The 25,349-nt window shown below is 47.4% G+C and overlaps 1 protein-coding gene across 1 annotated transcript in view; it reads left to right on the forward strand.

The window, feature by feature from the left end:
* LOC139240925 (activin receptor type-1-like) overlaps positions 1-25,349 on the forward strand; it is a 162,469-nt gene that overhangs the window by 15,677 nt on the left and 121,443 nt on the right. The window lies entirely within an intron of this gene.

Raw genomic sequence — 25,349 nt, forward strand, 5'->3', positions numbered from 1 at the left:
AGTCTCACTTAATTCCATTGTATACACTTTCCCAGGAAATGTATCACTTTCATCAATGCCCCTTATTCCAATTTTCACAAATGCTTCTTCATTCAAATCATGTAGAATTCTAAGAGGGTCAGTACGGAGTTAATTCCTTCCTATTCTGTAGAATTGCAATGTATCAGATCCTGCCCCCACTCCTCAGACTGTCAGCCAGTAGCTCATTGGGTATCATGTTCTCGGTGGGAGGGGCTGCTGGGTGCTTGATTACTGCAGGGAGCTGGAGTGAATTTGTAAAAAGTTGGTGGTGGGTATCTGGGTTGTTTTTTTCAGGTTTGAGGGCCTTTTGGTGCTCATAAACAGCAGCCAGGTGGTATGCAGTTGTGAGCCTAGTGGATGAACTGGTAATGTGTAGTGTGATTGTTAAACCTTTGCTAATAAACCAACTAGTTCTGAATAGCAATGTGTTGATATGAATTCTTAAGCAAAGAACCCAAGAAGCAAAGGATTATAAAGGATATATTGATGGGGTGAGATGAAGTAAGGTGGGAGGAGGCTTGTGTGGAGCATTGTTTCTTGGTGTTAACTCTATGTAATTCTGTGTAAAGTGTGAACAAATTTAGTTATTTTTTCCAATTTCCCCCTCCTCTTCTGAAAATGGTTACTGTTGCTGGGGCACCGATCCATAGGTCTTGGCAACCTTCTGGGACCTTGTCTGATTGACCGTCCTTTAAGGTGGACCATTTTCACAGTGCGTACCTGCAGGCTATTTGACGGATGGGGAGGACATCACAGCCGAGCCCAAGCCCACCTTCGTCTGATGTCGTCACTTGCAGACCTTCCAACTGGGGCCACTCAATAATGGCCGGGGAGTTTCTCCTCCCTAGCCCAGGGACAGTGAGACCTGTTGGAATCTCGCCATTGCCCTCCCCGGATGCTCGTCCTCCACTTTGGGCGATCTTGGGCCAGGGATTCCCAGGTGCCGCACTCCCTCAGTACTGCACTGGAATGTCAGATGGGATTGTGTGATTAAATCCTCGCATTGAATGTTAGCTCCAATTTTTTGAAGTATTTTTTATAGGCACTGTAATACAGCATCTCAGCCTGCTTTTGAAATCACAAGTCGCAGCCTCACAATACATCGATGTACTTTACTATTTATCACCACGAAAGAACTCGAGGGGAGATGAGGAGTATTCTTTTCACTCAGAGAGTTGTCGGGATCTGGAATTCTCTACCTGAAAAGGTGGTGGAAGCCAATTCATCAATAATTTTGAAGGGGAGTTGGACAGGTACTGGAGGATGAAAAACTTACAGGGTTATGGACAAAATGCAGGGATATGGAACTAAACACGACTGGTCTTTCAAAGAGGTAGCTCAAGCACGACAGGCCGAATGGCCTCCTTCTGTGCTGTAGGTTTCTATGATTCTTCGAGCTGGCCTTTGCTTAAACAAAATTGCAGATGAAAATGAGCTCTTTTCAGCCTCCCTTTCTGAACAATCGCCAACCAGAATTCACAAAAGTCCAAGTGTCCCCAGCTGATAAATAGTAAAGTACATCTCTGCTCAGTATGGCCCCATGGATGCCAGATGCCCTCCTGTACCTCGCCCATGCAATCCGAGGAACTTGGGCCATTTGTAGCTCCCGAACCACTCCCTAGATACAGCTACCTCAGCACAGACCAGGGATTGAGCCTGTGACCTTCTGGCCCGTGTGGATTGTTGGTACACTTACCCACAAACTCACACCTCAGCAAGGATATATTGAAAAGAAAGAGAGATTTGCATTAATATAGTGCCTTTCACGACCACCGGACATCCCAAAACACTTTACAGCCCCTGCTCTTCTTCAAAATAGTGCCATGGGATCTTTTACATCCAACTGAGAGAGCTGACGGGGCCTCGGTTTAACGTCTCATCCGAAAGACGGCATCTCCGACACTGCAGCACTCCCTCAGCACTGCACAGGTAGTGTCAGCCTAGATTTATGTGCTCAAGTCCCTGGAGTTGGACTTGAACCCACAACCTTCTGACTCAGAGGTGAGTATGCTGCCCACTGAGCCACGGCTGACACTAACCTTGGATCGGGGTGCAGTGCTGATTCACCAGAGCCAATTGGGTTAAATTATGAGGACAAATTGCATAGACTGGACTTGTATTCCCTTGCGTTTAGAAGATTGAGGAAATACCTGATCAATGTGTTTAAAATGTTGAAAGAATTCGATAGGATAGATACGGAGAAACTATTGCCGCTGGTGGGGAAGTCCAGGACAAGGGGGCATAGCCTTAAAATTAGAGCACCTCTTCACACAAAAGGCAGTAGAAATCTGGAACTCTCTCCCCCAAAAAGTTGTGGATGTTGGGGGTCAATTGGAGCTTTCGAGACTGAGATTGATGAACTTTTGTTGGGTAAGGCTATAGAGGGATATGGAACAAAGGCGGGTAAATAGAGTTAAGATACAGATCAGCCCGCATCTCAGTGAGTGGCACAGCAGGCCCAAGGAGCTGAATGGCCTCCTCCTGTTCCGAATGTTCCATGGAAGGCGCCTCCCAAAGACTTCACTTTAATGTTTTTTTACTTTGTTTTTCTACTTTGTATGAAATCAAAGCCTCTCCCATGTGTGTAAAACCCAGATGGAACTGCTGGAATGTAACATTCAGATTTCTGCTTTCAATTTACGCTCACGCCAACTGGAAGTATGACTGAGGGAGAAAAAAACACTTCTCTTTGAAAAAAGCACTCACAGTGAAAAAGGCAAGAGGTAACTTGCCAGTTCTAGAGCAGGAATTGTCATCACTGCATCCTACGCTTCAGAGTATAAGAAGGGGAAGTGCAGGGGTTATTTTGCAGCTCTCGGGCAGGGCAAGAGCTATTCACAGTCGCTGAGGCTGCACTCTCTCACACACACACCGACGGATCCAGGAGTAGCCGCGGAGGCTGGGAAGGGGGTGTTCGTAGTAGCAAGCTTTTGGCACGGTGGGAAGAGGGGACACCGAGACAGCACTCCGGCAAACTCCGGCCAAGGGGAGGCCGTTTCACGGTAAAGCGTCGAGGTAACGAATTTCTATCTTCGCACATAAGAAATAGGAGTAGGAGTAGACCATACGGCCCCTCGAGCCTGCTCTGCCATTCAATAAGATCATGGCTGAACTGATCTTGGCCTCAACTCCACTTTCCCTTGTGCTGAGCGCAAGTTGGCTGCCATGTTTCTCACATTACAACAGTGACTACACTCCAAAAGTATTTTATTGGCTGTAAAACGCTTTGAGACATCCGATGGTTGTGAAAGGCGCTATATAAATGCAAGTCTTTCTTTCTTTCTTTCCTGCTTTTTCCCCATAGCCCTTGACTCCCCTGTAGTTCAAAAATTTGTCTATCTCCGTCTTAAATATATTCACTGACCCAGCCTCCACAGCTCTCTGGGGCAGAGAATTCCAAAGATTCACGACCCTCAGAGAGAACTGCTACAACTGTACAGGGTATTGGTGAGGTCACAGCTAGAATAATGCATACAGTTTTGGTCTCCGTGTTTAAGGAGGGATATACTTGCATTGGAAACTGTTCCGAGAAGGTTCACTAGGTTGATTCCAGAGGTGAGGGGGTTGACTTATGAGGATAAGTTGAGTAGGTTGGGCTTATACACATTGGAGTTCAGAAGAATGAGAGGTGACCTTATCGAAACATATAAGATAATGAGGGGGCTCGACAAGGTGAATGCAGAGGAAATTTCCACTTAGAGGGGAAACTAAAACTAGGGGACATAGTCTTAGAATAAAGGGCCGCCCATTTAAATCTGAGATGAGGAGAAATTTCTGTGGGTTGTAAATCTGTGGAATTCTCTGCCCCAGAGAGCTGTGGAGGCTGGGTCATTGAATATATTTAAGGTGGAGATAGACAGATTTTTGAGAGAGAAGGGAGTAAAGGGTTATGGGGAACGGGCAGGGAAGTGGAGCTGAGTCCATGATCAGATTAGCCATGATTTTATTGAATGACGGAGCAGGCTCGAGGGGTCAAATGGCCTACTCCTGCTCCTATTTCTTATGTTCTTAGAAGAAATTCCTCCTCATCTCAGTTTTAAATGGGCGACCCCTTATTCTGAAACTATGTCCTTGAGTTCTAGTTTTCCCCACGAGGGGAAATATTCTCTCTGCATCTACCCAGTCAAGCCCCCTCATATATGTTTCAATAAGATTACCTCTCATTCTTCTAAACTCCAATGAGTACAGGCCCAACCTGCTCAACCTTTCTTCATAAGACAACCCCTTCATCTCCGGAATCAACCTGGTGAACCTTCTCTGAACGGCCTCCAATGCAAGTATACCCTTTCTTAAATAGGGAGACCAAAACTGTCTGCAGTACTCTAGTTTGTTAAAGGAACACGCTTGGTGGCTTTAAGCGGAGATTTTCAGCTTCCCACAAACCACAGCGTTTTGCCACGAGGTAAGGGTCAGCCAAAAATAAATCAATCTGTAACACTCGATGATGCTGGGCGAAATCTGAGAAAGGGGGTGAAACCGCGATACGTGGAGTTCTATTTCTTGCCTCCTGATACCTTGTGCACGAGCCCTATACATGGACAAGGCAGGAAGAGTTCAGAGGAAGGGGAACTGAAAGACCTGTGACAGAAATCCGACACTAACTTATTGACTGGTGCATGTGAGTATGTGTCAGAAATCATCAGGTTCTCCGAATTAGTCATATTTCTCCCCCTTTGGTGGCAGGGGAGGAGGAAGATGGGCAATATCAGATATGGCGTCAATTGACATGAAATTAGCCAAGAGAATCATTTGTGCAAAGTGTAAACTGGAAAAAACTCTTGACAATATCAGTGTACAAAGGCCTAAAGGCGCTTGTTTGAAGTTCCTCTGTGTATTCCCTTAGTGGGAACCAATAACTGAAATAATCGTGTTAACACCCCGGTGCTTCGGTGTCCTACATTGGCTCCCAATCCACCAACACCTCGATTTTAAAATTTTCATCCTTGTGTTCAAATCCCTCCCATGGCCTCACCCCTCCTTATCTCTCCAGCAGCCCAACAAACCTCCGAGATCTCTGCGCTCCTCCAATTCAGGCCTCTTGCGCATCCCCGATTTTAATCGCTTCACCATTGGTGGCCGTGCCTTTGGCTGCCGAGGCCCTAGGCTCCGGAATTCCCTCCCTAAATCTCTCCACCTCTCTCTCCTCTTTCAAGATGCTCCTTAAAACCTACCTCTTTGACCAAGCCTTTGGTCACCTGTCCCATTGTCTCCTTATGTGGTTCGGTGTCAAATTTTGTTTGATAATCGCTCCTGTGAAACACCTTTGGGATGTTTTACTACATTAAAGGTGCTATAGAAATATAAGTTGTTAGAATGTCACGTGAATACATTAAGTGCTCAATCAACAATATCTCCACTAGTACCTTCCAGGCTCATACATTGCTATGTGCAGCAATGATGCAAGTAAACAATACTAATGGTGTCATCCCAATGCAGCCTGAAGAGAGAGATTATGGTGGCGATTTTCAATATGCTCTTGCCCCTTTCCATAATGTAAATTGGAAAAAAAATCACCTGCTCCTTGGCTGTCCAAAGCCCGCCTGATGTGATTTTCAGGTGGGCCTCCAAAGGAGTGGCCAGCCTAAGTGCCTGCGCAAATCAGGGTGCTACACTGGTTATAAGACCCCCATTTCCCATTCTCAGTATATGCATATCAGGGTCATCGGTGGCTACTTGAAATGCTTATTGGAAGTGCGTGTGTGTGTGGACACTGGGTGAGGAAAGGATTGAGCTGAGCCATAATGTCCTTTACAGTCACGTAGCCAGTCGACACTCACTAGCAAAGCTCAATGGCCAATTGGGTCATTTACTGGAGGGCACTGTGGAATTGTACCCCATCAAAGGAGGCAACATCTTGAGAAAAGGAAAGAAGGACAGCAATTGGTACACAGGAACAGGAGGAGGCCATTCAGCCCCTCGAGCCTGTTCTGTCATTCAATGAGATCAGGGCTGCTCTGTATCTTAACTCCATCGACCCGCCTTGGTTCCGTAACCCTCAATGCCCTCACCCAACAAAAATCTATCGATCTCCGATTTGAAACTTTCAATTGACCCCCAGCCTCAACAGCTTAATGGGGGAGAGAGTTTCAGACTCTCACTGCCCTTTGTGTGAAGTGCTTCCTGACATCACCCCTGACGGCCTGGCTCTAATTTTAAGGTTACGCCCCCTTGTTCTGGACTCCCCCCACCAGAGGAAATGGTTTCTCTCAATCTACCCGATCATATCCTTTAATCATCTTAAACACCTCAATTAGATCACCCCTTAATCTTCTACACTCGAGGGAATACAAGCCGAGTCTATACAACCTGTCCTCATAATTTAACCCTTTTAGCCCCGGTATCATTCTGGTGAATCTGCACTGCTCCCTCTCCCAAGGCCCGTATATCCTTCCTGAGGTGTGGTGAAGACTGCGGTGGAAAGTGAACAAAATAAATAAACAATTTGCTACACAAAGGCAAATAACTTTAATGTATTTAAAATTCTGATGCATTCGTAAAAGCCTAATATTCAGAAATCTGCAAATTCTGGCCAATATTTTTTTATGATAGTGTACAGGCGCTTAACACTATAACTTATTCCTGTCTACTAGTTGAACTATTTATTTTAACTGACTTACACCTCAGTTTCAAAATTGAATAGGGGATTGTCATATGAATGCATTAATTCCCATGTTAGCCCCAGCTCAGTGGATAGCAGTCTTGCCTCTGAGTCAGAAGGTTGTGGATTCAAGCTCCATTCCAGGGACTTGAGTACGCACTCCAGTCTGACACTCCCAGTGCAGAGCTGAGGGAGTGCCGCACTGTCGGAGGTGCCGTCTTTCAGATGAGACGTTAAACCGAGGTCCTGTCTGCTCTCTCAACTAGACATAAAAGATCCCATGGCACTATTTCAAAGAAGAGCAGGGAAGTTATCCCCGGTGTCCTGGCCAATAATTATCCCTCAATCAACAAAAACAGATCATCTGTTTGTGTGTGAATTGGCTGCTGCGTTTCCTACGTTACAACAGTGACTACACATCAAAAAGTACTTCATTGGCTGTAAAGCGCTTTGGGATGTCCGGTGGTCATGAAAGGCGATACAGAAATGCAAGTCTTTCTTTCCTACTTTCATGCTACCATCTTAGAAAAGACAGGTATCAGTGGGACCCACAACTTACAGCAATATGCTTTAACATGCTAGGCACTTTTAAAAACTTCTCAGCAATATTCATTTGCTCTAAAATCCATCTTTTTGTAGAAGCCTTAATCTAATATTTTAAATGTAGTCTCTCTCTTGATATAATAAGCATTTATTGGTCTTCAGTCAACCACCATTAATAATAGTTAAAGGCTCCAGGTATATGGTTTCCCAGCATTAGGATTTCTATGTTAAAAGGATGTATAATAAAATGATATATTTAGGATTTCTCAATTCCACCGATAACAATAAATCTAACTGACATTTCCTATCAAATCACTCCTTCCACAGACAGTGTGGAATCTGCCCTATCGTGGCTTCCATCCAAATTGTTTGATCTTACATAAGAACATAAGAATTAGGAGCAGGAGTAGGCCATTTGGCCCCCCAAGCCTGCTCTGCCAGTCAATGAGATCATGGCTGATCTTCTACCTCAACTCCACTTTCCTGTTCTATCCCCATATCCCTTGTTTCCCTTAATATCCAAAAATCTATCGATCTCAGCCTTGAATACACTCAACGACTGAGCCTCCACAGCCCTTTGGGGTAGAGAATTCCAAAGATTCACCACCCTCTGAGTGAAGAATATTCTCCTCATCTCAGTCCTAAATGGCCGACTCCTTATTCTGACCCCTGGTTCTAGACTCCCCAGCCAGGGGAAACATCCTCCCTGCATCTACCCTGTCAAGCCCTGTAAGAATTGTGTATGTTTCAATGAGATCACCTCTCATTCTTCTAAACTCTAGAGAATATCGGCCTAGTCTACTCAATCTCTCCTCGTAAGGACACCAAGGGCTAGAAATTGACCATCCTTGCGCCCGTTTTTTTGGCGCTATTTCGCTGTTTTTGGCGGAAAAAGGTGATCAGGTAAATTGGCCAAAGTCTTGCGCTGGTGGTTTTGAAATACCGCTGAAAGTCGGACCGCCATCGTGCAAGACGAAAGAAAGTGCTACAGCTTTAAATTGGCCATTCGGCGCACCCGTATTCGGAATGAAAAAAACGCCTGACAAAAGCCTGCGTTGCAGCCCCAAAAATGGCAGTACGTATGAAGACCTGCAAGAAAAGTAAGTTAAGGTTTTTATTTTTACATTTTTTTTGCAGCGATTACTTGGTTAAGGGTCTTATAAATGTTTTGTGATTTTCTATTTTTTGTTTTTGCTTTTTTTTGTGTGTTTTCACCCAATCCCAGAGCGTGTCTTTTAGCAGTAATCGGCCTCGGACTAAAGTTGGCGAGGACTGTGGTTTCCACCACGATTCCTCGTACAACGCCGAGTTTTACCGCTGGCCGCAGTTTTTCGCCAATTTTACGCCTTTAAAAAAAGGTGGTGTGATTAGCGGTATTTTTGGCGAAAAATGCCAAAAAAATACCGCTGTCATCAAAAGAATCCCATTCATGAACCAATGCCTTCAGGAAAGGAGAGGAGGAAACTAGACAGTTCAGCTTTGGTCATTGATTGTTATTGCTTGGAACTATCAGCCACTTCTGAGTCATGCACAAGTGAAGAAGATCTAAATCTGACATTTTTTGAAGGTATAAGTAGCAGGGGCGAACCAGTGGATGTAATATATTTGGATTTCCAAAAGGCATTCAATAAGGTGCCACACAAGAAGTTGTTACACAAGATTAGTGATCGTGGAATTGGGGGTAATATATTAGCATGGATAGAGGATTGGTTAACGGACAAAAAACAGAGAGTAGAGATAAATGGGTCTTTCTCAGGTTGGCAGGCTGTAACTAGTGGGGTGCCGCAAGGATCAGTGCTGGGGCCTCAACTATTTACAATGCATATCAATGACTTAGATGAGGGGACTGAGTGCAATATATCCAAGTTTGCTGACAATACAAAGTCGGCGGGAAAGTAATCTGTGAGGAGGATGCAAAGAAGCTGCAAAGGGATACAGACAGGTTAAGTGATTGGCCAAGAAGGTTGCAGATAGAGTATAGCGTTGGGAAATGTGAGGTTATCCACTTTGGTAGGAAGAATGGAAACGCAGTATATTTTTTCAAACGTGGGAGACTAGTAAATGTTGGTGTTCAGAGGGATTTGGTGGTCCTTGTACACAAATCACAGGAAGTTAACATAGAAACATAGAAAATAGGTGCAGGAGTAGGCCATTCGGCCCTTCGAGCCTGCACCACCATTCAATAAGATCATGGCTGATCATTCACCTCAGTACCCCTTTCCTGCTTTCTCTCCATACCCCTTGATCCCTTTAGCCGTAAGGGCCTTATCTAACTCGCCCTTGAATATATCCAATGAACTGGCATCAACAACTCTCTGCGGTAGAGAATTCCACAGGTTAACAACTCTTTGAGTGAAGAAGTTTCTCCTCATTTCAGTCCTAAATGGCTTACCCCTTATCCTTAGACTGTGTCCACTGGTTCTGGACTTCCCCAACATCGGGAACATTCTTCCTGCATCTAACCTGTCCAGTCCCGTCAGAATCTTATATGTTTCTATGAGATCCCCTCTCATCCTTCTAAACTCCAGTGAATACAGGCCCAGTCGATCCAGTCTCTCCTCATATGTCAGTCCTGCCATCCCGGGAATCAGTCTGGTGAACCTTCACTGTACTCCCTCAATAGCAAGAACGTCCTTCCTCAGATTAGGAGACCAAAACTGAACGCAATATTCCAGGTGAGGCCTCACTAAGGCCCTGTACAACTGCAGTAAGACCTCCCTGCTCCTATACTCAAAACCCCTAGCTATGAAGGCCAACATACCATTTGCCTTCATCACCACCTGCTGAACCTGCATGCCAACTTTCAATGACTGATGCACCATGACACCCAGGTCTCGTTGCATCTCCCATTTTCCTAATCTGTCGCCATTCAGATAATATTCTGCCTTCGTGTTTTTGCCACCAAAGTGGATAACATCACATTTATCCACATTATACTGCATCTGCCACGCGTTTGTCCACTCACCTAACCTGTCCAACATGTAGGTACAGCAAGAACTTAGGAAGGGAAATGATATGTTAGCCTTTATTGCTAGGCGGTTGGAGTATAAGAGTAAGGAAGTCTTGCTGCAATTAAATAGGGCTTTGGTGCGACCACACCTGGAGTACTGTGCACAGATTTGGTCTCCGTACCTAAGGAAGGATATACTTGCCTTAGAGGGGGGTGCAACGAAGGTTCACTAGATTGATTCCTGGGATAAGAGGGTTGTCCTGCCAGGAGAGCTTGAGTAGAATGGGCCTATATTCTCTGGAATTTAGAAGATAAGAGATGATCTCATTGAAACGTATAACATTCTTAGAGGGCTTGACAGGGTCGATGCAGGGAGGATGTTTCTCCTGGCTGGAGAGTCTCGAACTAAGGGATCATAGTCTCAGAATAAAGGGTCAGCCATTGAGGACTGAGTTGAGGAAAAATTTCTTCACTCAGAGGGTGTGAATCTTTTGAAATGCTCAGTTGTTGAGTATATTCAAGGCTAAGATCAATAGATTTTTGGGCACTAAGTGAATCAAGGGAGATGGTAATAGGGCGGAAAAGTGGAGTTGAGGTCGATGATCAGCCATGATCTTATTGAGTGGCGGAGCAGGCTCGAGGGGCCATATGGCCTAATCCTACTCCTAATACTTGTGTTCTTGTGATGTGAATACTCCGTGCTGAACATTTGCTGTCAAAATGTTGCAGTCGTTGTTACTGTACCCTGTCCAGATGTCGGAAGTTGATGGTTCCTTCTATGTATAACAATGTTGTCTATCTATGGGGCTGGTAAGCAGTTGCCGATGATGGAACAACACCTGGGGAGTAAGGACTGGTGCAGCTGGTCTCAGCTGAAGATATCCAGCGTGACGAATAGTCAACAACTCCATTATCGTTGTATCATGCGATGCGGAGATTCAACACCGCCTCCAGTGCGCCAGTGCAGCCTTCAGGTGCCTGAGGAAAAGAGTGTTCGAAGACCAGGCCCTCAAAACTGCCACCAAGCTCATGGTCTACAGGGCTGTAGTAATACCCACCCTCCTGTATGGATCAGAAACATGGACCATGTACAGCAGACACCTCAAGTTGCTGGAGAAATACCACCAACGATGTCTCCGCAAGATCCTACAAATCCCCTGGGAGGACAGACGCACCAATGTTAGCGTCCTCGACCAGGCCAACATCCCCAGCATCAAAGCACTGACCACACTTGATCAGCTCCGCTGGGCAGGGCCACATAGTTCGCATGCCTGACACGAGACTCCCAAAGCAAGTGCTCTACTCGGAATTCCTTTACGGCAAACGAGCCAAAGGTGGGCAGAGGAAACATTACAAGGACACCCTCCAAGCCTCCCTGATAAAATGCAACATCCCCACTGACACCTGGGAGTTCCTGGCCAAAGACCGCCCTAAGTCTAAGTGGAGAAAGTGCATCCAGGAAGGCGCTGAGCACCTCGAGTCTCATCGCCGAGAGCATGCAGAAATCAAGCGTGCGGCAAACCTGTCCCACCCTCCCTTTCCCTCAACGACTATCTGTCCCACCTGTGACAGGGACTGTGGTTCTCATATTGGACTGTTCAACCACCTAAGGACTCATGTTTAGAGTGGAAGCAAGTCTTCCTCGATTCCGAGGGAATGATGATGATATCGTTGTATCATGCAACTAGCAGGATATTGAATAGATCAGCCACTCGTTTCTGATTTCTGTCACAGGATCGCAGTAAAACAACTGCAAAAAATGAGCTACTTTGCAGACGTTAATAAAAAAACAGGCTCGCAGGCACTTGATGGCTCAGTGTGCAACTGCACTGCCTGCTGTGATACTGAGCCATATGAACAAGGAACGTATCAAGATATCGGATGAGGGCAGGATCAGTCTCCGTTGTGATTTACCTCACTCTCCTGGTCAAAGTGCATGTCACCACTCACTATCAAGTCTCACACATGAGGAGACATGACGTGAGTGTGGCGTGCTTGGGAGGAACAGGTGATTATGACCTCGGGTCCCCAAAGCTCTTCACCATTGGAGGTTTTCCTCGCCTCATGTCTGAGTCTGTTGTAGACTCATTGATGGAGACTGATTGCTTCGAATAGTCATTATCACTGCATCATGCGACTACCAGGATGTAGAAGTTGAACTAGATGGATCTTTCACCGAGCAATTAGGAAAATAGGAACATGGGGACAGGAGCATGGCATTCAGTCCCTCGAGCCTGTTCCACAATTCAATTAAATTATTGGCTGATCTGTATCTTAACTCCATTTACCCCCCTGCCCCGCCTTGGCTCCATAACCGTTAATACCCTTACCCAACAAAAATCTATCAATCTGAGTTTTGAAACTTTCAATTGACCCCCAGCCTCAACAGCTTTTTGGGGAAGTTCTTCCTGACATCACCCCCGAACGGCCTGGCTCTTGTTTTAAGATAATGCCCCCGTGTTCTGGACTCCCCCCTCCCTCCCCCACCCCACCAGAGGAAATAGTTTCTCTCGATCGACCCAATCAACTCCTTTAATCGTCTTAAACACCTCAACTAGATCACCCCTTTGTCTTCGATACTCAAGCGAATACAAGCTTAGACTATGGAACCTGTCCTCATAATTTAACCCCTTTAGTCACAGCGTCATTCTGGTGAATCTGCGCTGCAACCCTTCCAAGCCCAATCATCGTCATTGGGCAGTCCCTCGGAATCGAGGAAGACTTGCTTCCACTCCTGAAGTGAGTCCTTAGGTGGCTGAACAGTGCAATACGAGAACCACAGTCTCTGTCACAGATGGGACAGACAGTCTTTGAGGGAAGGGGTGGGTGGGACTGGTTTGCCGTACGCTCTTTCCGCTGCCTGCGCTTGATTTCTGCATGCTCTCGGCGATGAGACTCGAGGTGCTCAGCGCCCTCCCGGATGCACTTCCTCCACTTAGGCCGGACTTTGGCCAGGGACTCCCAGGTGTCAGTGGGGGTGTTGCATTTTATCAGGGAGGCTTTGAGGGTGTCCTTGTAACGTTTCTGCTGCCCAACTTTGACTCGTTTGCCATGAAGGAGTTCCGAGTAGAGCGCTTGCTTTGGGAGTCTCGTGTCTGGTATGCGGACAACGTGGCCTTCCCAGCAGAGCTGGTCGAGTGTGGTCAGTGCTTCGATGCTGGGGATGTTGGCCTGGTCGAGGACACTAATGTTGGTGCATCTGTCCTCCCAGGGGATTTGTAGGATCTTGTGAAGACATCGTTGGTGGTATTTCTCTAGTGACTTGAGGTGTCTACTGTAAATGGTCCATGTCTCTGAGCCATACAGGAGGGCGGGTATTACTACAGCCCTGTAGACATGAGCTTGGTGGCAGTTTTGAGGGCTTGGTCTTCAAACATTCTTCCTCAGGCGGCCGAAGGCTGCACTTGCGCACTGGAGGCGATGTTGAATCTCGTCGTCAATGTTTGCTCTTGTTGATAAGAGGCTCCCGAGGTATGGGAAGTGGTCCATATTGTCCAGGGCCGCGACCAATATATCCTTGTCCAAGCTCAATATATCCTTCCTGAATGCAGTTACTCCAGGTGCAGTCTAACCAGAACTTTATACAGCTGTGTAATTCCTATGATCCAATAGTCTCAATTTTGCCCGTCACTTGGCATCGTTTTTTCGGTGGCCAGTGAATTGTTGGCGCTGAAGCCTAGTTAAGGTTCAGAGAAGGTTCACTAGGTTGATTCCGGAGATGAGGGGGTTGACTTATGAGGAAAGGTTGAGTAGGTTGGGCCTCTACTCATTGGAATTCAGAAGAATGAGAGATGATCTTATTGAAACGTATAAGATTATGAGGGGGCTTGACAAGGTGGATGCAGGGAAGATGTTTCCACTGATAGGGGAGACTAGAACTAGGGGGCATAATCTTAGAATAAGGGGCTGCCCATTTAAAACTGAGATGAGGAGAAATATCTTCTCTCAGAGGGTTGTAAATCTGTGGAATTCGCTGCATCAGAGAGCTGTGGAAGCTGGGACATTGAATAAATTTAAGGCGGAGATAGACAGTTTCTTAACCGATAAGGGAATAAGGGGTTATGGGGAGCGGGCGGGGAAGTGGACCTGAGTCCATGATCGGATCAGCCATGATCTTATTGAATGGCGAGCAGGCTCGAGGGGCCGTATGACCTACTCCTGCTCCTATTTCTTATGTTCTTATGTTAAAAGATTCCCAAGTGTTGGGGCACCGGCGTCTACTACCAGCGCCAGAATGTTTGGCGCCAAACATTCTGGCGCTGGTGTACCTGTAAAAGAAGGTTGCGCGCCATTTCTGTATATAAGGCAAACTTTCCCTGTAAAGTCCTGTCCCTGCAGTATAGATTCACACGAGGCACATACTGAAGTCAAGGTCACTCAGGACCTGCACCTTTATTACACCGCTCTCGAATGCCACACTTGCCTGAGACCTGTCCTTATATCCCTGTCTGGGACAGGTATCCAGTGTTCCTGCAAGTGCACCCCGTGGTGGTAAGGTAAGCTTGTGGTTACAGATCATCTCTAGTTACAGTCATATATAGCATGGTAAGATACAGTTATGAACAGTAGTGTGAGATACATGACATCACCTTCCCCCAAGGTCTTATTGTCTTTATAGGTTCAGTCTCTCAGGTGGTCTATGCTCTCGCGTGGAGCATCTTAGTTGTGGTTCAGTTGTTTGCCTTGGTGCCTGTTGTTCTTTCGGTGTGGCTGCTGGTATCTCGCCTGGGATGTCTGTTTCGTTCAGTATGATTGTTGGTGTCGCACCTGGGCTGTCTGTTGGGATTGCCCTTTCCTCAGGTTGTTCCCTCTGTCTGTCCACCAGGTGTGGTGCGAGTTCCACATTGTAATCTGCCTCTGGTTCCGCAGTGTTGTTGGTAAATCTGCTTTTGACTTGGTCTACATGCCTCCGGCAGGTTTTGCCATTGTCCATTTGTACTACCAGTAGCCTGTTTCCTTCGTTGCCTGTTACTGTCCCTGCAAGCCATTTGGGACCCCTGCCATAGTTTAGCACAAACACTTTGTCCCCTATTTCATTCCACCTCCCCCTCGAATTTCGGTCATGGTACTCGGTTAGCTTGCGGCACTTTGCCTCAACGATTTCATGCGTGCCTGGGAGGATTAATGAGAGCCTTATCTTTAAGGTCCGTTTCATTAATAGTTGCGAGGGGGGAACTCCAGTCAATGAATGCGGACGAGATCTGTATGCCAGTAGCAGTCGCGACAGGCGGCCCTGCAGCGTGGGACCTTGGATTTTGAGCATGCCTTGTTTAATGATCTGCGCTGCTCGCTCCGCCTGGCCATTGGAGGCCGGCTTGAATGGTGCCATCTTAACGTGATTTATGGCGTGGTCACTTATAAAATCTTGGAATTCTGCGCTGGTGAAGCACGGACCATTATCACTGACCAATATGTCAGGAATGTCGTGCGTTGCGAACATGGTTCCAAGGCTCTCCACAGTGGTGGAGGTGGTGTTCGAGTTTAAAATGGTGCATTCGATCCACTTAGAAAATGCATCGACGACTACAAGGAACATTTTTCCCGCATAGTCTACGTGCACCCGTGACCACGATTTGGTGGGCCAGGGCCAGGAGCTCAGGGGGGGCCTCCCTCGGGGCATTACTGAGTTGGGCACAAATGGTGCACCGTCGGACGCAGAGCTCCAAGTCTTCGTCAATGCCAGGTCATCAGACGTGGGATCTGGCTATGACCTTCATGAGAACGATCCCCGGGTGCTCGCAGTGGAGCTCCCAGACAAATGCCTCTCTGCCTCGCAGAGGCATAATTACTCGGCTGCCCCACATCAGGCAGTCTGCTCGTAGTGACAGCTCATGCATGCGCCTATGGAAAGGTTTGATCTCCTTGGGGCAGGCATCGCGAGCCTCTGCCCAGTCACCGGTTAACATAGAAACAGAAAATAGGTGCAGGAGTAGGCCATTCGACCCTTCTAGCCTGCACCGCCATTCAATGAGTTCATGGCTGAACATTCAACTTCAGTACCCCATTCCTGCTTTCTCGCCATACCCCTTGATCCCCCTAGTAGTAAGGACCTCATCTAACTCCTTTTTGAATATATTTAATGAATTGGCCTCAACAACTTTCTGTGGTAGAGAATTCCACAGGTTCACCACTCTCTGGGTGAAGAAGTTCCTCCTTATCTCGGTCCTAAATGGCTTACCCCTTATCCTTAGACTGTGACCTCTGGTTCTGGACTTCCCCAACATTGGGAACATTCTTCCTGCATCTAACCTGTCTAACCCAGTCAGAATTTTAAATGTTTCTATGAGGTCCCCTCTCATTCTTCTGAACTCCAGTGAATACAAGCCCAGTTGATCCAGTCTTTCTTGATAGGTCAGTCCCGCCATCCCGGGAATCAGTCTGGTGAACCTTCGCTGCACTCCCTCAATAGCAAGAATGTCCTTCTCAGGTTAGGAGACCAAAACTGTACACAATACTCCAGGTGTGGCCTCACCAATGCCCTGTACAACTGTAGCAACACCTCCCTGCCCCTGTACTCAAATCCCCTTGCTATGAAGGCCAACATGCCATTTGCTTTCTTAACCGCCTGCTGCACCTGCATGCCAACCTTCAATGACTGATGTACCATGACACCCAGGTCTCGTTGCACCTCCCCTTTTCCTAATCTGTCACCATTCAGATAATAGTCTGTCTCTCTGTTTTTACCACCAAAGTGGATAACCTCACATTTATCCACATTATACTTCATCTGCCATGCATTTGCCCACTCACCTAACCTATCCAAGTCGCTCTGCAGCCTCACAGCATCCTCCTCGCAACTCACACTGCCACCCAACTTAGTGTCATCCGCAAATTTGGAGATACTACATTTAATCCCCTCATCTAAATCATTAATGTACAGTGTAAACAGCTGGGGCCCCAGCACAGAACCTTGCGGTACCCCACTAGTCACTGCCTGCCATTCTGAAAAGTATCCATTTACTCCTACTCTTTGCTTCCTGTCTGACAACCAGTTCTCAATCCATGTCAGTACACTACCCCCAATCCCATGTGCTCTAACTTTGCACATCAATCTCTTGTGTGGGACCTTGTCGAACGCCTTCTGAAAGTCCAAATATACCACATCAACTGGTTCTCCCTTGTCCACTCTACTGGAAACATCCTCAAAAAATTAGGACACATCTTTTTACTAGGGATAACATGGGGTCGCTGGTCGTCCAGGCTCTGATTTGGCGAGCCGTCATGGGCGAACCTGTGGACTCAAAGGCAATGATTGCCATGACTATCTCACAGTCCTGTTCGTCAGACCCTTCCGTGGTCGCCAGTGGTAGTCTGCTAAGCGTCGGCACAGTTGTCTGTGCCTGGTCTGTGCCTTATGGTGTAATCGTAAGATGCCAGCATGAGTGCCCACCGTTGAATGCGCGCCGAGGCATTGGCGTTTATTGCCTTGCTTTCGGATAGTAGGGATGTGAGGGGCTTGTGGTCGGTTTCTAACGTGAACTTGGCCTCGAAAAGGTATTGGTGCATCTTTTTGACACCGTACACGCACGCGAGCGCCTCCTTCTCCACCATTCCATACCCGCGCTCCGCCAGCAAAAGTGACCTGGAGGCATAAGCTATGGGTTGCAATTTGCCCGCACTGTTGACATGTTGTAAAACGCACCCGATCCCATACGCTGATGCATCGCATGTGAGAACTAGCTTTTTACCTGGGTCAAAGAAAGCCAAAACACTGTTGGAACACAGAAGGTTGCGTGCCTTATTGAAGGCATGTTCCTGGGCATCCCCCCAAAACCAATCGCACCCCTTTCTGAGTAGCACGTGGAGAGGCTCCAGCAGCGTGCTTAAGTTCTGCATAAAGTTCCCAAAGTAATTGAGTAGCCCGAGAAAGGCGCGCCTGGGTGGCAGGCGAATTGCTTCCGTTTTGGACTCTGTTGGGCGGATTCCATCAGCGCCAATCCTTCTGCCCAAAAATTCAACCTCGGGTGCGAGAAACAGGCACTTGGATTTCTTAACTCTTAGGCCTACCTGATCCAACCTCTTTCGTACTTCCTCCAAATTGCGGAGATGGGAGTCAGTGTCCCTGCCCGTGATAAGTATGTCGTCTTGAAATACAACCGTCCCCGGGATAGACTTGAGCAGACTCTCCATGTTGCGCTGGAATATAGCAGCTGCCAACCTGATGCCGAATGGGCATCGATTGTACATGAAAAGGCCTCGATGTGTGTTGATGGTGGTGAGTAGCTTGGACTCATCGGTCAATTCTTACGTCATATACGCAGATGTGAGGTCTAATTTTGAGAAAAGTTTACCTCCAGCCAATGTGGCAAATAAGTCCTCCGCTCTGGGCAGCGGGCATTGGTCCTGTCGGGAGACTCTGTTTATGGTAGATTTGTAGTCCCCACAGATTCGTACGGATCCATCAGGGCTTCATGACTGGGACGATGGGACTTGCCCAGTCGCTAAATTCCACGGGTGAGATAATGCCTTCCCGCAGAAGCCTGTCCAGTTCATGTTCAATCTTTTCCCTCATCACATAGGGCACAGATCCAGCCTTGTGATGGACCGGTCTAGCATCCTGTGTGATGTAGATTTTGACTTTAGCCCCTTTGAAGGTGCCCACACCTGGCTGAAAGAGCTGTTCAAATCGACTTAGAACTGTTGAGCAGGAGGTTCGTTCCTCTGACGACATGGCGTGAACATCATCCCATTTCCAGTTTAGTTTTGCCAGCCAGCTTCTCCCCAGCAGTGCTGGGAGATCTCCGGGGACAATCCACAGGGGAAGTCGGTTCACTGTCCCTTTGTGTGTGACTGAGAGCATGGCGCTGCCGAGGACTGGCACGATTTCTTTGGTATAGGTGCTTAGTTTGGTGTCGACCCTTGTGAGTTTTGGTCTGTCTCTTTTGTGCGGCCACAGCTGTTCAAATTGTTGAGCGCTCATGAGAGATTGACTCGCTCCCGTATCCAGCTCCATGTTGACGGGTATCCCGTTGAGTAGGACCCTCATCATTATTGGAGGCGTCTTGTTGTAGGAGCAGTGGCCATTGATCGTGTTGACCCGCTGTACATCGGTGTCCCGGGTACTGACCCCACCGTCTTCTGGTCCGCTTTCCGACCCTTCTGATTCGTATACCAGCCGAGCTGCCATTTTTCTGCACATGTGGGCCAGATGCCCTGTATAGTCGCAGTTTCTGCAAACAGCATGCTAAAATTGACACCCGCTTGATGAGTGCCTTCCCCCACATCTCCAGCACAGACCGCTTCCATTGTTTCCAAAGAATGAGCTGCGTCTGGCTGATCTCTCTTGAGCTTCTCTCAGTTTGTAGTTGATAGCTCGCATTGTGGGTTGATGAGGTGTGAACGGCCGTTCACGTGGCCCTTGATGGATTCTGGTGCCACTGCCAGATGTTGAGGGCCTGCTCTCATGCCTTTGTCTGTGTGTGGGGGTAGTGGCTTGTTTCACGCTGTGAACCCCTTGTTCCGATGTTTCATTAGTTGTCGTACCCGTAGTGTAAATCAACCTTGTCTCTTCTTCTCCTGGCAGGAATGTCTGTGCAACCAGTGCTGCTGCCTCTAGGATCAGGTTCTTGGTCTCTATGAGCTTTCGGAATATGCCTGCGTGACCTATTCCTTCAATAAAAAAAGTCTCTCAGTACTTCTCTCCTTAGTTCATCGGAGAACTCACATGAACTAGCCAGCCTCCGAAGTTCCGCCACGAAGTTGGGTATGCTCTGGCCCACACAGCGTCTGTAGTTGTAGAACCTGTGTCTGGCCATGTGTAGGCTGCTCGCTGGCTTCAGGTGGTCTCTCACCAGTGTGCTCAAACTCCTCAAACGACTTGCTTGCTGGTTTCTCGGGTGTCAGCAGGTCCTTCAAATTAAGGCGTATGTTTTCGAGCCACAGCTGGTCAAGAGATGGGCTCTTCTCTTGTCTGCCTTATCATCGCCTAACCAGTCTTTGGTTACAAAGCTTTGCTGGAGCCTTTCTATAAAGTCCTCCCAATTATCTCCAACATTGTATTTTTCATCTGAGCCATTGGTTGCCATTCTGTGGATTCTGTAATCCCGTAACTCGTCGCCACTGTAAAGTCCTGTCCCCTCAGTACAGAGTCACACGAGGCACATACTGAAGTCAAGGTAACTCAGGACCTGCACCTTTATTACACAGCTCTCGAATGCCACACTTGCCTGAGACCTGTCCTTATATACCTGTCTGGGACAGGTATCCAGTGTCTCCTGCAAGTGCACCCCTGGTGGTAAGGTAAGCTTGTGGTTACAGGTCATCTCTAGTTACAGTCATGTATAGCATGGTAAGATACAGTTATGTACAGTAATGTGAGATACATGACATTCCCCACCAGCGAAATTTTTTAAACCGGCGCAGAGACCCGAGATGCACCATAGGAAAAACCCTTACCTGCAGTGAGCAAGTTATTGGAGCGCTATTGGTGCTTGTGGAACTGTTACCCCAGCAAGCATCAGTCCCCTCAGGGGAGAAAATTGGAGTAAATAAATTCGGAAAAATAAAGTCATCTTTTACAAGAAATGCTCAGGGCCCGACGTTGGTGGACATACCGCCCCATACTCTCCACCCCCCGGCAGAACGCTCCCATACCACCAAGAATTGGGCGGCCCACCAAAGTTGGGCCTTCAGACTGAAACGTTAGCTGACCTGAGTTGAAATAAACCAATAGATTCATACTATCTGGTATGCTGAGAGCCTAACTGAAGGGAATGTTATGCTTGGACATGAATAATGCAGTAAAGCATTGTGCCATCAGCAATATTCAGATAACGGAAAACGATTAGTTGAACAAATTTTATGCTTGGATCAGAGTTATGCTGGGATTCAGCATGTATTTAGCATTTATATTTTGATAGCGCCATTGACGGCCTCAGGATACCCCAAAAGACTTTGCGATCAATGAAAGACTATCACAGTGTAATCACTGTTGTTATCTTGGGGAACGCAGCAGATAATTTGCGCGCAGCAAGCTCCCATAGACAGCTATACATAATATAAATGACCAGTTAAATCTGCTTTTGGTGTTGTCGGTTGTGGGGTGACTGTTGACGATGAACTTTTACAACAACAACTTTTATTTATATAGCACCCGTAACATAGTAAAACATCCCAAGGCGCTTCACAGGAGTGTTACAAGACAAAACAGATAAATTTGACACTGAGCCGCATAAGTAGAATTTAGCACTGGTGACCAAAAGCTTGGTCAAAGAGGTAGGTTTTAAGGAGCGTCTTAAAGGAGGAGAGAGAGGTAGAGAGGTTTAGGGAGGGAATTCCAGAGCTTGGGGCCCAGGCAACAGAAGGCACGGCCACCGATGGTGGAGCGATTATAATCAGGGATGCTCAGGAAGGCAAAATTAGAGGAGCGCAGACATCTCGGAGTTTGTGGGGCTGGAGGAGATTACAGAGATAGGGAGGGGTGAGGGCCATGGAGGGATTTGAAAACAAGGATGAAAATTTTGAAATTGAGACATTGCTTAACCAGGAGCCAATGTAGGTCAGCGAGCACAGGGCTGATGGGTGAGTGGGACTTGGTGCGAGTTAGGACATGGGCAGCCGAGTTTTGGATCACCTCAAGTTTACATTAGAGGAGTGCAGCCAATGGTGGATGGATGATACTTTCTATATTGCCTGCACCCCTAAAATCAAATAACTCAACCTGCAAGGTACTAATGGCCCTTCAGGCCCAGAAATCAGGCTTCAGGTCAAGTGCCTCTTGTCACACGAGCGAATGGTAGGGAAATAGTCCTTGGTATCTGCACTGCTCTTCGACCAGGTCTCCTGATTGCACAGCAGAACCCACCAGGCCTACAGAGGCACTCTCCCGATGGCAAATCTAAATCTAAAAGCATCTTGTGAGTTCTCTGATCTCAGACAGGGGTTCCACTGTCCAGCGAGCCCCCCCCCCCCTCTCCCCCCCCCCCGGAAAAGGAATGTGTGTGGATGCCAGCTGATTCCAGGTGAGAACACCAGCGGCAGGTCGGGGCCATAAAAGGAGCGGCTTGTGGAGGCCCAGGAGCAGCGTGGTGGCATACCACTTCAGGGAGCAGCACAAGCTGCGACGGCAGCGAAGAGTGACGTCATCAAGGTCCAGGTCGGTGATTGGAGCGTGGGCAGATACAGCAGGAGCGGCGAGGTCGGGGCGAAGGAGCGGCGAGAGACTGTGGAGGGATGTGATCGGGGCCCAGGGGAGGCGTGAGTTTGGGGCCAGGGGCCCAGGGGCAGCAGCGCGATACGTCCGTGCAGCAGAGCAGGTCTCCAGTCGTCTTGGTTAATCCTTGCCACTGGACCAAGGCCTAGCTCTGTCAAGCCCGTGTGGTGGCTGGTGTGCAACGGCCACCCCACGTTAAAAAAATCCACGCACAGGCATCTTCCACCCTTCAGGATGTAGTTCAGGACTTTGGAATATTAGGTCCTTCATTGGAACTTATCCTTTTTTGGCGTGGAAGCAAGTCATCCTCGTTTCGAGGGACTGCCTATGATGATGATGACAGTATCAAGGTTGGCTGTGATGCCCTCCATGGCGAAATAGTCCACTCACCCTTGAAGACTGGCTACTTGGCCATGGTAGCGGATAGCTGCTGCTGCCCATTGTTGGACTGCTTTCTTGCTCTTTTTCGTTTTGTTGCTTTAAACATCAGATTACACACACACTCAGTTGTAGTAATGGCAGGATCAGGTCTTTATTTAACCCTTCATACTACACAAAAACCAGTATTAAAGTTATTGAGACACACACTTCACAAAACCCAGTGTATGCTCTCTGAGAAACACACTCCAAATCTAGTGTCTCTGCTCAAACAGTCTTCTCTCTCAACTCTTTGTATGAAATCAGGTCTTGAATGGCTGAATGACTACTCTATAGTCCATACATACATACAATGGTCTATCAACAGTACATACAAATGTAGACTAAACGACCAGCTACCCATTGTCCTGAAATCAGGTCTAATTGCCGCAATCGACTCTTGCCATGAATTACTGTAAACACGCAGGTGACCAGGTTAACACATGTGAATGGCTGAATGACTCTCTACATCATCGAGCATCTTGTTTTGTGGAGACATCCTCTGCTTTGGTCCAAACTTCAATACACTCCACGTTCATCAGAAAGCTGCTTCAACTTTTAACCCAGCATGTGTCATCTCAGACTGCGCCGAAAGCGAGGTATTCGGGAAATATGGGCATTCGCTCCCACACCCATGGAACAGGAGCCTAGTGCCTTCAGGAGCAGATGGGAAATGAGATGAATATAGCTGAAAGCTGAAAGTATGAGTGCCCCACTACAAACGCAGAGCTTCTGTCAACCAGTCATTTGGCAAAACTGTTGGAGAGGTGTGTTGAGCTTTTGTGCGCAAACTGCATTTCTTTAAAATTTCCAAAACCCCTTGGATCTGATTTTGGATTATCAGAAAGGTTAAACGCATTTGGATTCAGCCTCTTGTCTGCAGTCCTGAAATTCCATCAGAATCATCTCTGGGTCAGATCCTTCTTCCTTTATTAGCAGAAGGAGGATGTTTGATGGTGGGAGGCCGTGGGGGAGGGGAGGGAGTCAGGGGAAAAGATGGAGAGAGAGGATGCAGAGGCAACTCCAATCAAGTGTCGGTCAGACAAAGGCAAGTTTCACTTTAGGCTGAATCAAGTCCAGGTTTTTTTTTCCTCTTGACGGCTCTTTGTTTTAAGTTCAGTTTTTCGCGGCCTGGTGTTTCTTCTCTCCCACTCCCGACTCGCGCTCAGGCAAAGCTCGATCTTGCCCTCACCCAATATCCTCACATGCTCGACCTCCAGCAACATAACAATCAGGAGAGGTAACCCTGAACCAATTGCTGTCAGCCACAGTGTCAGCCTTGGCTCAGTGGGCAGCACTCTTGCCTCTGATGTCAGAAGTTTGTGGGTTCAAATCCCACTTTAGGCACTTGAACACAAAAGTCAAGGCTGACACTCCCAGTGCAGTACTGAGGGAGTGTTGCACTGTCGGTAGGTGCTGCCTTTCAGATGAGATGTTAAACTGTGCCCTGTCTGCTCTCTCAGTGGACATAAAGGATCCCATGGCACAACTTGAAAGAAGAGCAGCGGAAGTTCTCTCTGTTATCCTCAACCAATGTCACTAAAAACAGGCCATCTGATCATTTCACATTGCTGTTTGTGGGAGCTTGCTATGTGCAAATTAGCTGCTGTGTTTCCTACATTCCAACAGTAACTACACTCCAAAAAGTACTTCATTGGCTGTAAAGTGCTTTGTGATGTCTGGTGGTTGTGAAAGGTGCTATAGAAATGCAAGTCTTTCTTTTTTTTCTTATCCCTGGCCCAGGAGAGCTGAAGCTAATTGTTGGGCTTCCCACTGCAACCATCGAATAATCTTTCCTATCGATTTCTATACTGCAAAATTCCTCTTGCATCTTGTGAGCCGCGAACTTAGCTTATAAACCACTGAAGCTACAACGATTTCCTATGCTCCCATTTACGCACAAAAGGCTACTGCTATACACCCAATATACTTTCAGAAAAACTCCCGTCAATCTCCTACAAGGCTCAGTTGGTAAATGCAACTGCCCAATAAAATTAAAGAAAGACCTTGCATTTATATGGCGCCTTTCATGTCCTCAGGGCATCCCAAAGCGCTTTACAGCCAATGAAGTACTTTTGAAGTGTAGCCACTGTTGGAATGTAGGAAACGCAGCAGCCAATTTGTGCACAGCAAGCTCCCGCAATCAACAAATGAAATACATCTATTTCTTAGTGATGTTGGTTGAGGGATGAATATTGTCCAGGGCACCGGGGATAACTCCCCTGCTCTTCTTCGAAATAGTGCCATGGGATCTTTTACGTCCACCTGAGTAGGCAGACGAGGTCTCGGTTTAATGTCTCATCCGTAAGACAGCACCTCCGACAGTGCTGCACTCCCTCAGCACTGCACTGGGTATCACCATTGACCTACATGTGCTCAAGTCCCTACCATGGGGCTTGAAACCCACAACCTTCTGACTCAAAGGTGCGAGTGCTAATCACTGAGCCACAGCTGATACCGAAAAGGAAAGGTCACGAAATTCCACAACCAAGCAGGGCGTGATTGGAGACCCAATGACACACAGAGCAGCAGGTTTGCTGAAAATGGGCCCTGGGCCATCTTGTGAGCACCCTGGCTCTAGTGTGAGCTGAAAATCAGCGCATGGTGAGATAACATGCCGAACACAAGTACTTCTCCATCGCCGATTACTGCTGCCAATCAGCTAGCGG

Source organism: Pristiophorus japonicus, chromosome X, assembly GCF_044704955.1.
Source record: "Pristiophorus japonicus isolate sPriJap1 chromosome X, sPriJap1.hap1, whole genome shotgun sequence".
Taxonomy (NCBI): Eukaryota; Metazoa; Chordata; class Chondrichthyes; family Pristiophoridae; genus Pristiophorus; species Pristiophorus japonicus.